At 44.1% G+C, this 11,947-nt stretch overlaps 1 protein-coding gene across 1 annotated transcript in view; it reads left to right on the top strand.

Moving 5' to 3' along the window:
* The first annotated feature begins 3,204 nt into the window (after positions 1 to 3,204).
* Positions 3,205 to 11,947, top strand: part of PKIB (cAMP-dependent protein kinase inhibitor beta) — a 37,222-nt gene continuing 28,479 nt past the window's right edge. Inside the window, exon 1 of the mRNA XM_079970837.1 lies at positions 3,205 to 3,658. The gene's annotated coding sequence lies outside the window, so the exon portion shown is untranslated. The remainder of the gene's footprint in view (positions 3,659 to 11,947) is intronic.

Here is an 11,947-nt window from a genome sequence, read left to right as displayed (position 1 = left end):
CTTGAACCAGACTTATTACTGTGATGCAAATAAAATGCGCTGAACAAAGTCAAGATGAAAAAAAGAACAAAAAAGGGCAGACACACTTTGAATGGAGAGTCAGCTGTAGGATGACAAGAACATTATGATAACTAGTTATCTGCAGCCTCTCATAACTTCTGAAAGCTTTCCTTCCTACCCTGTCCCTGTTAATATATATACACATTCCGTTTCTCTCTCTGTCTCTCTAAGCAGCTTCTGATAATGTTGCTTCTTTCTGGAAATGCTTCTTGTAATCCTGGTTTCTGACTGCTCATATATTTCTTTGCAAAAACTGCAGATCAGACACAAGCTGGGATGAATTTATGGAAATTAGCTAGTCAAGGAGAATCTTGGCAAGGGCATTAACAAATCTGAAGTGGGGGCGGGACTTCAAGGAGGCTGAAAGCTTGCCTCCAGGAGCTTGCTGAATGTATATATATATATATATATATATATTCATCATTTTGCAAATGAATCATTAATTAGAATGAGGTAAACCAGGCAAAAGAGGGGGTGATTCAGTTTGTTAAATGTGGCGGTGTCATTTTTTTGTGATGTTGACAACATTCAGAATTACCTGTTTCAGAATACCAGTGCATCCACCTTGCAGTGCTTAGCTGTATGATGAACCAAGCTCTCCTTCCCCAAAAGTTGCTATCTAGCTCAAAATGGAAGATAAGTTTCAGCGTATGCTTGATCAGTATTCACAAGGACATGTGCAAAGGTGTTTTTTGACATTAAAGCCCATACAGCTGCTGAAACTACAGTTCATGGTAATCAATTAGCACTGACCAGGTTGCTCAGCCAAGCAACTTTTCTCTGTTCTGGTTGATGTCCTTGGTTGTTTATTGCAAATGTAGTATTTGAGTGTTGTCCCACCCTGACTCATCCAGGTCTAAAAACCTGTCATTCCCAGGTGTGTTTGGTTGAATTTCTCTAGGTAGGCTGATGTTGGGAACAGCTATTCCCAGGGGGCAACAGAATAAGGTGCATGCCCATGACACCATTAATATGCATGTGCCAATCTTATGAAGAAGTAAAATACTCTTGGAGAACAGCCAGGTTTCCCCAAACACTTACCAAGAAAGCTTGTAATTCCTAAACAGATTCAGAAATGTGATGAGGGCAACTCACCATTTCTTTTTATTTTAAAGTGCCCTTGTTTATTTACAGCTTCATAATGCTGCTCCTTTTTGTGCTCCAAACCTTCCATTTTTCCATTTTCCCAAACCTTCCAGTGGTTTTCCGTGGCACCCTGGGGTGCCTTGAATGGGGTGCAGTGAGCAACACTGGTCTTGACACTGTCCTTCTTTCCTTCCCTTCCTCCTCTGATGCCTTCTCACATCTCCCAAAGGCTTGTACACCTGTTAGTTGCAGCAGCCCTGGCTACAAGCTCAGCAGACGAATGGGGCCTCTGGGGCTGGTATGGGGCTGCTGGTTGCCATGAGCTGAGGTGGCCTCGGAATAAGTAAGCAAGCGGGCGGTGGAACCCAGCCAGCCAGTCCACCAACCCTTGCTGTTGGGAATGGACAGGCAAGTCCCAGGCCCCTGTGGGGCAGTGTGAGGAGGCACCTCTCTTGGGGGGAGGGGGCAGGTCAGAGACCAGGGGTGGCAGCAGTAGCTGCCTGGAGGAATCCCAAGGAGAGGGGAGAGGAGAAGAGGCTGAGGAAACACTCCACAAGGGAGGGTAAGAGGCTGCTAGCTCTGCAAGCAAGGGATCCTGAGCCCCACAGGAGTGCCACAGAAAGAATGTAGTTGGTCAAGGGAGCCTTGGACTCAAAAAGGTTGAAAACCTCTGCATTAATATGTAGAGACGGAGGTGTGGAAGGAGGAAGCAGCTAATTTGGGGAGTGTGTATTTGAACAGATGCTTGAATAAAGGAAATGTAATCTCTTCCTCTTAGAGCTGTCAACTTTGTTTAGCTGGCTCTGCTCTTCTCCCTGCTGCTGTTAGCCTAACACCCAGAGCTGCTAGATCAAAGCAGAAATCATTACAGGATCCTGGCTTCTTTGCAAATTAAGGGTGTGATGATCCTATGCATTCACTGAGATTTACTTTTCAGAGAGAAATGGAACAAGCTGCAGCTTTGCTGCAGGTAAAGTACGGTACTTTAGAATGCATGGACTCTGCCTGGGTAGCTGACAGCCAGTGGCATTTATTCTGCCTCCTAGGAGTGTTTGCTCTTTGCCTTTGCTTATGCTCTGCTTTTTATTATTTGATAATAAAGCAAATATTACAAGTCTCCAGTATTCTCTACTCCAAATGATATTAAGGCTGCAATCTCACACGCACCTGGGGGGAGGAATCCTATTGAACTCAGTGTTGCTTACTTCTAGGTAGATATAGAATTGCAGAATCATAGCATTGCAGAGTTGGAAGGGACCCCTGTTTAAATTAAACTCACATGGTTTAAATAAAAACCAACATAGTATTTTATTGTACGGTATAGCATTTTAATCCAACTACTTATAAAAACCGGAAGTGGCAAGACCTATCTTTAAACAACTGCTCTTCATTCCCACTCATGCAAGAGCAAATGCTTCTTTATCTAAGATGAAGATTTGCATCATCTAAATATATGTACAAACTTACAAAATCTAAAAAGCTCCAGAGAAAAAGGTGGGATATATATAAATATAGTAACAAACTTTAAAACTTTATGACTTTCCCCCATTTCTTTTGTTCTACTCATATGAAAATCTAATTAAGGGGAACACACCCAACCCTACTGCCCTGGTATGCATTCCTACTCGAGTCCTATTGATTCATTGGGACGTACTCTCAGGTAACTGCGTCTATGATTGCAGCCTAACTGGGGACCGAGTGAAAGTCCTCATCGCGACTTGTCCTCATCCCTATTAGCAGAGATGTCGCCGCTATGGGAAGAAATCCTGCGGGCTAGCTCAGATTATGCCCTGATCTTTGAACCATTAATTGCACGCGTGCTTTCAAGTACATGCACTTCCACGAACACTGACGGAGCCTCCCACTGATCCAACCCCTCTCATTGGACATCGGCAGCTCCTCTCCTATCACAGCGCCAAGGATTTAACACGATCGAGCAACGCGCTGTAAATCTCCTTAGATCCCTTGCTCGATCTCGCCTACAAACCAACCGGGATTTATTAATCTTCTCGACAGCTTGCGCGGTGAGGGGAGAGAGAGGGGGGTGGGAAGAAGGAGAAAACCGGGATCCAAACAAAACGCAAGAGGGCAAGAAACCTCTGGATCGCTTTGCCCCTTGCGTCAGGAGAGCCGGATCCTTGGGGTTTTACGGCGGCCAAGCTGGGAGCGGAAGGCAGGGCTGCCGTCCCTTCCCTTCTGGGGACCGGTAGGAAGGATTTCATAGGATCTTTCCTTGCCGAAGCCGCAGCGAGCGCCGCGCGAGTTCCCGCCTCCTGCCTTCGCTCATTCATTCCCGCCGCCGCCAGCAGCTGCTGCTCCATTATGAGCGGCTCCTTCCTGGTTCCTCGTTGCCAGACGCGCGACTTGGACGGCGAGCCTGAGGCGGCGGGAGCCGGGAAGAGGAGGCGGCAGCAGCAGGAGAAGCCCGGCGAGAAGCCCTCCTTCCCCGCGCCCGGCGCCTCTCGGGGTTCCTGCGCCGCCTAAAGAAGGAAACCCAAACAACCCGCGACGGGTAAGGACGGGTCGCCGACAGGGGCTGCTGGGCTCAAAGTTGTCACCGCGGTCCGGGCGCTTTGGGTCTGTTTCTCCCCCTCCCCACCCCCCAACACCTCCCTCCCTCGCGATCTGCCGTCGAGCTTATGCAATAGAGCCAGTCTGGTCCCAGGAGAAAAGGGAAGCGCCTTCGGGATTTGTCGCGCTTTTGGCCCCCTAAAGCGCGCCAGCCAAAGGGTCGAGCCCAGCCGGGGATGGTTTGTGGGCAGGATTTCTGCATGGCAGGGGGTTGGACTAGATGATCCTCGGGGACGCCGTCCAACTCTACGATACTTTGATTCTAAGCCCCGGACAGGAAGGGCTGCCTTGTTTTGCTCGTTTCCAGGGGGAACTCTCCGTAGTAATGGTTTGTGGGGAGGGGGGTTCTGTCCGTCGGGATGGGGGCGAAAGTAGGGAGGTATCGAACTTGCTTTTTCTTCTCAAAAGCGGGGGAGTTTGGTACAGGAGCAAATTGGGTGAGGGGCTATCCCCGCTTTTGCTTCAAGCACATCCTGGTGCCGTTTGATACCTGCTCTTGAAAGTCTCCTTTGCCCAAGTTGTGCGCACGTGTGAATGTTGGTGATTCGTGATAGGAAGCGGACAAGAACTTGGTGTATATGTACATGAGTGTGTGTGTGTGTGTGTGTGTGTGTGTGTGTGTGTGTGTGTTCTAGCTAGTGGAGGGATTATATCTGCAGGTGTAAATATCAACAAGTGCCCGCACTCCCCAGCCAGCAGGTGGGCAATTCAGGACTGCAGTCTTACTGCTTAGTGAGTCCCGTTGAACTTGGAAGCGCCACAGAATCTGCCTTACATGCAGAAGGCCTCAGGCTGAGTCTGACATCGCCAGGTAAGGGCTGGGAGAGAACCTTGCCTGAAACGCTGGGAAGCTGCTGCCAGTCAGTGTAAAGAATACTGAACTAGATGGACCAGTGCTCTGAGTCAGTATAAGGCAGCTTCCCATGTTCCTTCTGAGATATGCATCGGATTGTGCCATCAGTAGCCATCTTCCAATCCACTGCCCCAAGAGAATTGTCTGTTCCTGTTACCGCTTCTGGAGTAAAAAAAAAAAAAAAGGTTATAAACTCATAACGCTCCTGTGATGATTTTGCATGATTCTGTAAGCTTTGTAGCTCTATTTCTGCAATAGGCAGTCATAAAGCACAGGTTCCCAAACTGTGAGCCACCCAAACTTCTTCGAGGTGGTTACAGTGCCTGCATTAAATATCCAATATAGAGGTGATGATAGCTTTTTGCCTTCCAAGATCATAAACAAGGATTACCAAGCTGGGGCTCTTAGGCTCTAAGGCAGGGTGCTCTAGTGCTGCCTTTCCCATCTTCTATATTCAATCAATCCTATCCCAAGCCCTGCTGGGACAGGCTGCTGGTTGTGGGGAAATACTGGCAATGCTGCAGCCAAGGGTAAGGGTCAAAACAGTGGCCGTTTCACAGCCCTCCGTGGTTCATGCTTTTAAAAAATATGTCCTGCACCCAGTTTCTGCCATCTGAGTCTTCTATATTTCACACTTGGTTGCCCTGATGAGGTGCTCTTCCAGGTGACTTTCATGTGTATCAGACAAAATGATGTATTTTCAAAGGATAGTGCTAATAGCACTTTAGTGGAGGTGTTCTTGGAGGTGGGGCAGAGCTGTTGCAACAAGCACTGATAGACCTGCTACTGGCACAGCCTCCCTTAGCCTTGAAGGCAAGTAGGTAGCTGATATGAAGACGAAATTATTTTGACATGCTGAGTTGCCAGCTGAACAGTGTGCATCTGGAGAGAAGAAGAGTTATTGCCATAAATACTAACAGGATGAGCTAAGCTGGTCCCCCAGTAGCTTAGGAACGAAAGCTTTGGTTTGTTCACAATATTCTCTAAAGCTGTGCATATACTGTAATTAGGAGAGATGTTGGTTGTGCATCACCTTCTGCCCTGGAAACTCTTAACCCTTATCCCAGACTGGAAGCTAGTTTTATTAATGAGTTGCAAAAAAGAAAAAAAAGAGGCAGTTCATGATTGCTTAAGTGTTCCACTTCCTCCTTACTATACCGTATTTCTCCTGTTCTTTTCCAAGATCTGGTGCCAAAATGGCCTCAGCTAATCATTGTATGAACTAATAGCGAACACCAAAAGAAGCACAGTGAGAACTGCGTGTGCTTGGTGGCCATGGAATGCTCATTGACTTTTTTGGGGGGGGGGTGTTTGGAAACATGGGGGGAGGGTGGAATGGAATATCTTTTGGGAGGGCATTGTTGGAACCCTGAACATTCCATATGGCTACATTTTGTCGCAGGCCCCTTGTATGTGTGGATTATTTCTGCAGCCAATCAGAATGCATTCTTCTTTAGGTAATTCATGGATTGCAGAAATATGAAATGGCAAGTTGAAACACAAATCCACCTTGATGGGTGCACACACAGAGAGATTAGTCTGCTTCTGCACACAGGCCTTCCTGGCTGTGTCTGGCAAATACATGCTCAGAAACTCCTTTCGAAAACAGCTCGGGAAGGGAAGAATTGTTTGCTCAGCAATGTATTGATCATAATTAGTGTTTTCCTCCCGTGAAAGTTGCAGTGATATCATAATTAACTACTAGATGTTTTATCAGTTGCAAGTCACGTAGGTCTTCAGTTCTATGCACAGCAAAGGCAGCAAAAGTACATAGAGTACTGTAATCTCCAGTGGTTCATTGAATTACAGCAATAAAACAACAGAGTGGATTTGCTCCAGCTCACTGTGGGTGCAACGTCCTTGGGCGGATCCCCGTAGGGCATAATGTAGCTCACTTTCCCCCCACTTATGGGCACTCAGTGCACCAGACCATTACAGGAAAGGAGACTTCTAGCTCAAGTTCCATGACTGAGTGGGAGGAGGAAGAGGAAGAGGAGGGCTGGATGGGGTTCCGGAAAGTGTACAACACTTTTCCTCCATAAAACACAAGTCTAGAGTGAGACTTTCTCTTTCCATTGTGAGACTTTTGTGGGTGAGCTGAATTTGTTTGAATGCTGAGTGAGAACCCAAGACTGAGAGGAAGGGTTTGTTAGAAGGAAAATGAATTTATGTTGATTTGTATACAGTATATTAGTAACTTTGTATAAATGTACCATTTTTATATGTAACTGTGTATTTTCAAACTGTTCTGTTTAAGTTTTCTGTTGTTGCTTCAGTTTTTTTGTACCCTGCTTAGAGATATTTTTATTATGTTAAGCGGTATGGAAATTCAATAATCAATACTCAAAGTGTGCACACTGAAAAGGGCAGTGGGGAGGATGTAGGGCTGTTATTCACTGTCAGGAGCCTTTGCACCCGCAGCATGTAATCTTCAAAAACTGGATCCTGGTCATTGACAGTAATAAAGTGAGTGATTCATACTCTTCAAAAATAGATTTTATTGCAGCAATTCAAAACTGTTGTGGCTTACACAGTGGGATTATTGAGTTGTAATCTCCAGAGTACAACAAGCTTATCTTTCTCTTCTGGTTTAATAAATATCTCCACGTGGTGACTATGTTTGGCATTATTTTTTTACTGCCATGTGCCCAGGCAGCAATTCAGGGGGTGCAGCTTCTCTTGCATTGAGTTACAGCAATGGGGAAATGTTTCTTTTGAATTTTTACTTGAAGTACAGACATATGCACTTTTAAAAGGAGCTCCTGATACATCACAGTGACAGAGGTTTGCCCTGACTTATTTAGGACTTGCTCACTTAACCCTGAAAAGGTTAAAACATTTATTAATTTGCCTATCTTTGGGCACCAAGTGAAAACTTTTCTCTATAACCAAGCTTTTGGCTGATTAAACAATATATGGCCTTTTAAGTGTGTTTGTGGGGCAACTGGTTTGTTTGGTTTTTTTGTTACGTACTTCGTGTTCTCCTTTTGTTTTTTTATGTTGTAAACCATCCTGATATCTTCAGATTAAGGGCAGTATACAAATTAAAAAACTAAACCTGGGTTGTGTTTGATACTTACTTACTTAGTTACTTACTTACTTACTTTTACTAATCTATTGCTGCTGTTGTTGCTGCTGTTGTTGTAATATTGTGTTTTTATGTGGTACACAGTCTTGTTATTTTTTATGTAAGTGTGGTTTATAAATATTTAAATTAAAATGTATAATGTTTTGAGGAGAGGGTAATTATTGCCTACCAAAAAGTGCAGAGGTTACATAGTCTCCACGAAACCCAATTTTCTACGCACTTTCTTCCTGTTTGCCTTGCAACCTGTGTGAACGGCTGTTCATTGTTCAATATGACAATGTTTTAAAGACTGAAAAGCACCGGAACCTTTCAAGTTCTTTTTCAGGCATTAGCTTCAGGATACTTGATTGGTCCCTGCTCCTGCCAACCTAGCACTTCAAAAGCACGTGCAAGTGCAAGTAGATAAATAGGTACCACTCCGGCGGGAAGGTTAACAGCGTTTCCGTGCGCTGCTCTGGTTTGCCAGAAGCAGTTTAGTCATGCTGGTCACATGACCCGGAATCTGTACTCCGGCTCCCTTGGCCAATAAAGCGAGATGAGCGCCGCAACCCCAGTCAGCCACGACTGGACCTAATGGTCAGGGGTCCCTTTACCTTTTACTAATAAGACTGAATATTTTCCTACCTGGCTGTGCTAGGTTGCTGATCACTAGGGGCGCTTGGAGATCAAAGAGTGGTCTGGATTACCAATGAAGTGTAGACCTGAAGAGTTCTGCCACTACTATTATGGTGTCAAGACTTTTAGTGGCAGTTCTGTTGTCTCATATTAAAATCGCAACCCCTGCTTTCACAAAATGGATTATTGCAGTAACGTTTGCATTTGAAAAAAGCAATGATAGTCTTCCAATATTCACCTACAGTGAATCTCTAAAAGCATAATCTCTTTTGTTCTCTAGAATCCTTCCAGTGAGGTGTGATTGAAATATCAAAAGCATTTACCTGCTAGACATTCCAGGTATCTGCTGTCTCATTTAACTGGTGCTTACAGGCCGATTCTCATGTAGCTGCTGATTTGCCTTGGAGCTTGCAGATCACTGGTGCACTCACATGGCATGCAAATGTCCCAGTGTGTTGCAGGGAGCATCTGTTAAATGAAATGACTGTGATATGAAATGCCTTAATGTGCAAGTGCTTTCTGTGGGGCCTTGTCACATCTATGTCTATCCACAGCTTTCTGTTGTTGTGCTATAGTTAAATGCATGGCTGCTTTTACCCCCTTTCATGATGTGGATTAATACTTTGCCATACATTTGCAGTTTGGTTTTCCTTTACTGGTTGGTTATCAGGTACAGCATTTTTGCCTAAGAGCAAGTGCATATGGTGTTAGAAATAATACCTAGCTTGTAAATAGTATGATGTTTATAAAACTCTTCATATATGGAACACAAAACAGTGGTTTAAAGAAAGGAACTTGCAAAGATACAGTTACTGTTCATTGTGTTCATAAATTTCAGTGGGTCTACTTGGAGTCAAACTTTGTTGAATATCACCCAATATCTTTTTAGGGGTTTGATTGATAATTCTTAATGTGGCAGGATGCATCCATGTCTGGTTATGTAATGGCATTCTCCTAAATGATTAGCTGTCATCTTAGAAACCTAACAAAGTAATTTAAACTGATGTCAGGCAGCTTGCATACTTGGCAGCTTATGGTTTGGAGGATTTTTCAATTCTATGTTGAACGTAACCTCCTTGCAATTTAAACCAATTACAGAAGGATTGAATTACCACCACGCGGGTTATAAACACATGGGCTATGTTTAGCTTGACCTGAAATGCTAGGCAAGGGAATACTGTGATGGTGTCCTCCCTGCACCCTCATGGTCCATCTGCATTCCTGAAACTATCATAAAGAAGTTCACCTTCCTCTTTTCTTGGACATCAGAAACATTGGTCTTTTACCCTCCTTAAGATGATCTGCTTAGCCTACCACTACCCATTCCCTCCGTTTGTGCGACAGCAGAGTGTGTACAGTACTTGGAAACCACAAATCCTAAACCTAGGATATCAGCCAATTGTTCTAGGGACTTACTGACCCCCAAAGAGCCAGGCCACTAAGAAAGAGAAGTCTCTGCTTGATGCCTCACCAAAGACAACCTTAAACCTGCTGTTAACCTGCTTTAATGTCATGGCTCTCAAACAAGAAGCGTTGAGACTTTTAGGACCATGAGGGAACTCAAACAAAACTTATTCAGATCTTTCTAAGCAGCCTCAGAATACCCAGAGTTTTTTGCATAACATCCGTCACTCTCCAGAATGACTCGGTTTTTCTTTTTATGTAGAAGTAACTTACAGAAACCCAAGGTTCAGAATTCCCACTTTACTTTTTCATTATAGCGGTGCATCCCCTTGTTCTTGTTCTCACCAGAACTGGCTGTTCATCGTATACCTCTGAATACAAGGGAAATTCCTAATTAGAAAACTTTATTAAAGCTACAGATAGAGAAATGTAAAACGCCTTCTCTTGGCGTTCCAATCACAGTGGTTGCTGAGCATTTCTAGGCACAAGTTTGGGATTTCCAGGTCCGAGTGCTTTTTCTTTTTATCTTTTTGCCCCACCATTCCCCCCACGAAAACCCACTCTTTACTTCTGAATCAGTGCAAAGAGCAATCCATGGGAAACCTGAATTGCCATTTGCTCTGATTCAGCAGTAAAGATTGGACTTTCCTGTGGAAAATGTCAGGGCAAAAAAAGAAGTGCTCACATGCAGACTTGGAAAGTGTGGACGTATGCCTAGAAAGCATGGCACAAAAGATAAATGTGGATGGTGCAGGATTGTTTTTCATGCTTTATTAAATGCCTAAAGCCACTGCACTCAGGTACTTCCATGTGATAATCTCATAAAATAATGCTTTTACATGTAGTGTACTTTAGACTCATTAGCCATTACCTTTTGAACTTCCACTTTTCTAATTTCCCTATTTACCTCATGGTATCTATTTACCTCATGGTAATTCTCCAGAGCTTTCAATTCTGAAATCTGTTACCTCTTATGACAGTGCTCTGCCTCCTCTCACTTCTCACTTTTGTGCCATTTGTTAAATTTCCTCTTTTTGTCCTACCTGGGGAATGGAAAGAGAGAAGCATTTATTCAACCTTAAGAGAGATTCCTGCAGCCTATGACTCTGAGACTTTGCTTTGTGATCCCAGCCCATCAGCCAGGTTACAGCCCATGTGACTGCGCTTTGTAGCCAAGCGGATTAGAATTAGCTTTAGAGAGTGGGTTTTATAAGGCACTGAATCAAAAGCTTAACTGAAAATACAACACAGCAACCAATTCCTCAGTTCCTACTAATTTGATTGTCTTGGGGAAATGTGTCAGTTTTGTCTGGGTGGCTCTGTCATCCAAAAATCCATTTTGCTTATCTTGGATGGTTTTGAAATTTCCTAGATATTTTGTGATTTTTCTTCCCCTGTGTTAAAAGCAAAGAGTTGGTGTGTCAAGATTGCCCAGGATGCTTTTGTGCCTTTTCCTTTTTTAAAAAAAATTAACTCCTAAATATGTGTTCTTTTTTCATTTTGTCATAATTCACTGACATCCCACCCGCAGTCTCTCTCCCAGTTCTTCTCTAGACAAACCAGACATGCTGGTGGTGGCTGTCTTCTTCCCAAGAGGAAGCAGAAGTTGAACTTGTGGGCTGCTGATTTATGCAAATGAAAGTACACATCAATATGCTGAACTGTGCAGACATTTGGTCCCTAATGTATTTTTGATACATCCATTAGGAATGGCTCTCTGATACTATTTATTGGCTCCCCCACCTCATCTGCCAAAGGAGAGCCTTACAAATATCAGTAATAAGACTATTCTTGCCCTCACACTCATACATACAATCTAGAAGACATGATATGAATGGAAAAGGAATTAGTAGGGAGGAAGAAAAGTACAGTGGTACCTTGGGTTACATATGCTTCAGGTTACAGACTCCGCTAACCCAGAAATAGTGCTTCAGGTTAAGAACTTTGCTTCAGGATGAGAACAGAAATTGTGCTCCGGCAGCGCGGTGGCAGCAGGCGGCCCCATTAGCTAAAGTGGTGCTTCAGGTTAAGAACAGTTTCAGGTTAAGTACGGACCTCTGGAACGAATTAAGTACTTAACCCGAGGTACCACTGTAAATGGGCTTGGACACTCAAACACTTTGTTATGTCCAATGGCTTCCAGTCAGTTTCTGGGTCCAACTCAAGGTGCTTGTTTTGACCTTTAAAAACCCTAAGAGACTTAGGGCTATTTTAGTTGAGGATAATTTCCTTCCACATAGTCCTGCCTGTGAGCCTCCTGAGTGCCTGAC

This window comes from Podarcis cretensis (genome assembly GCF_951804945.1).
Source record: "Podarcis cretensis genome assembly, chromosome: 3".
NCBI classification, from domain to species: Eukaryota; Metazoa; Chordata; class Lepidosauria; order Squamata; family Lacertidae; genus Podarcis; species Podarcis cretensis.
Note: the sequence above shows the minus strand (reverse complement) of the source record. Positions and strands in the feature narration are given on the sequence as shown.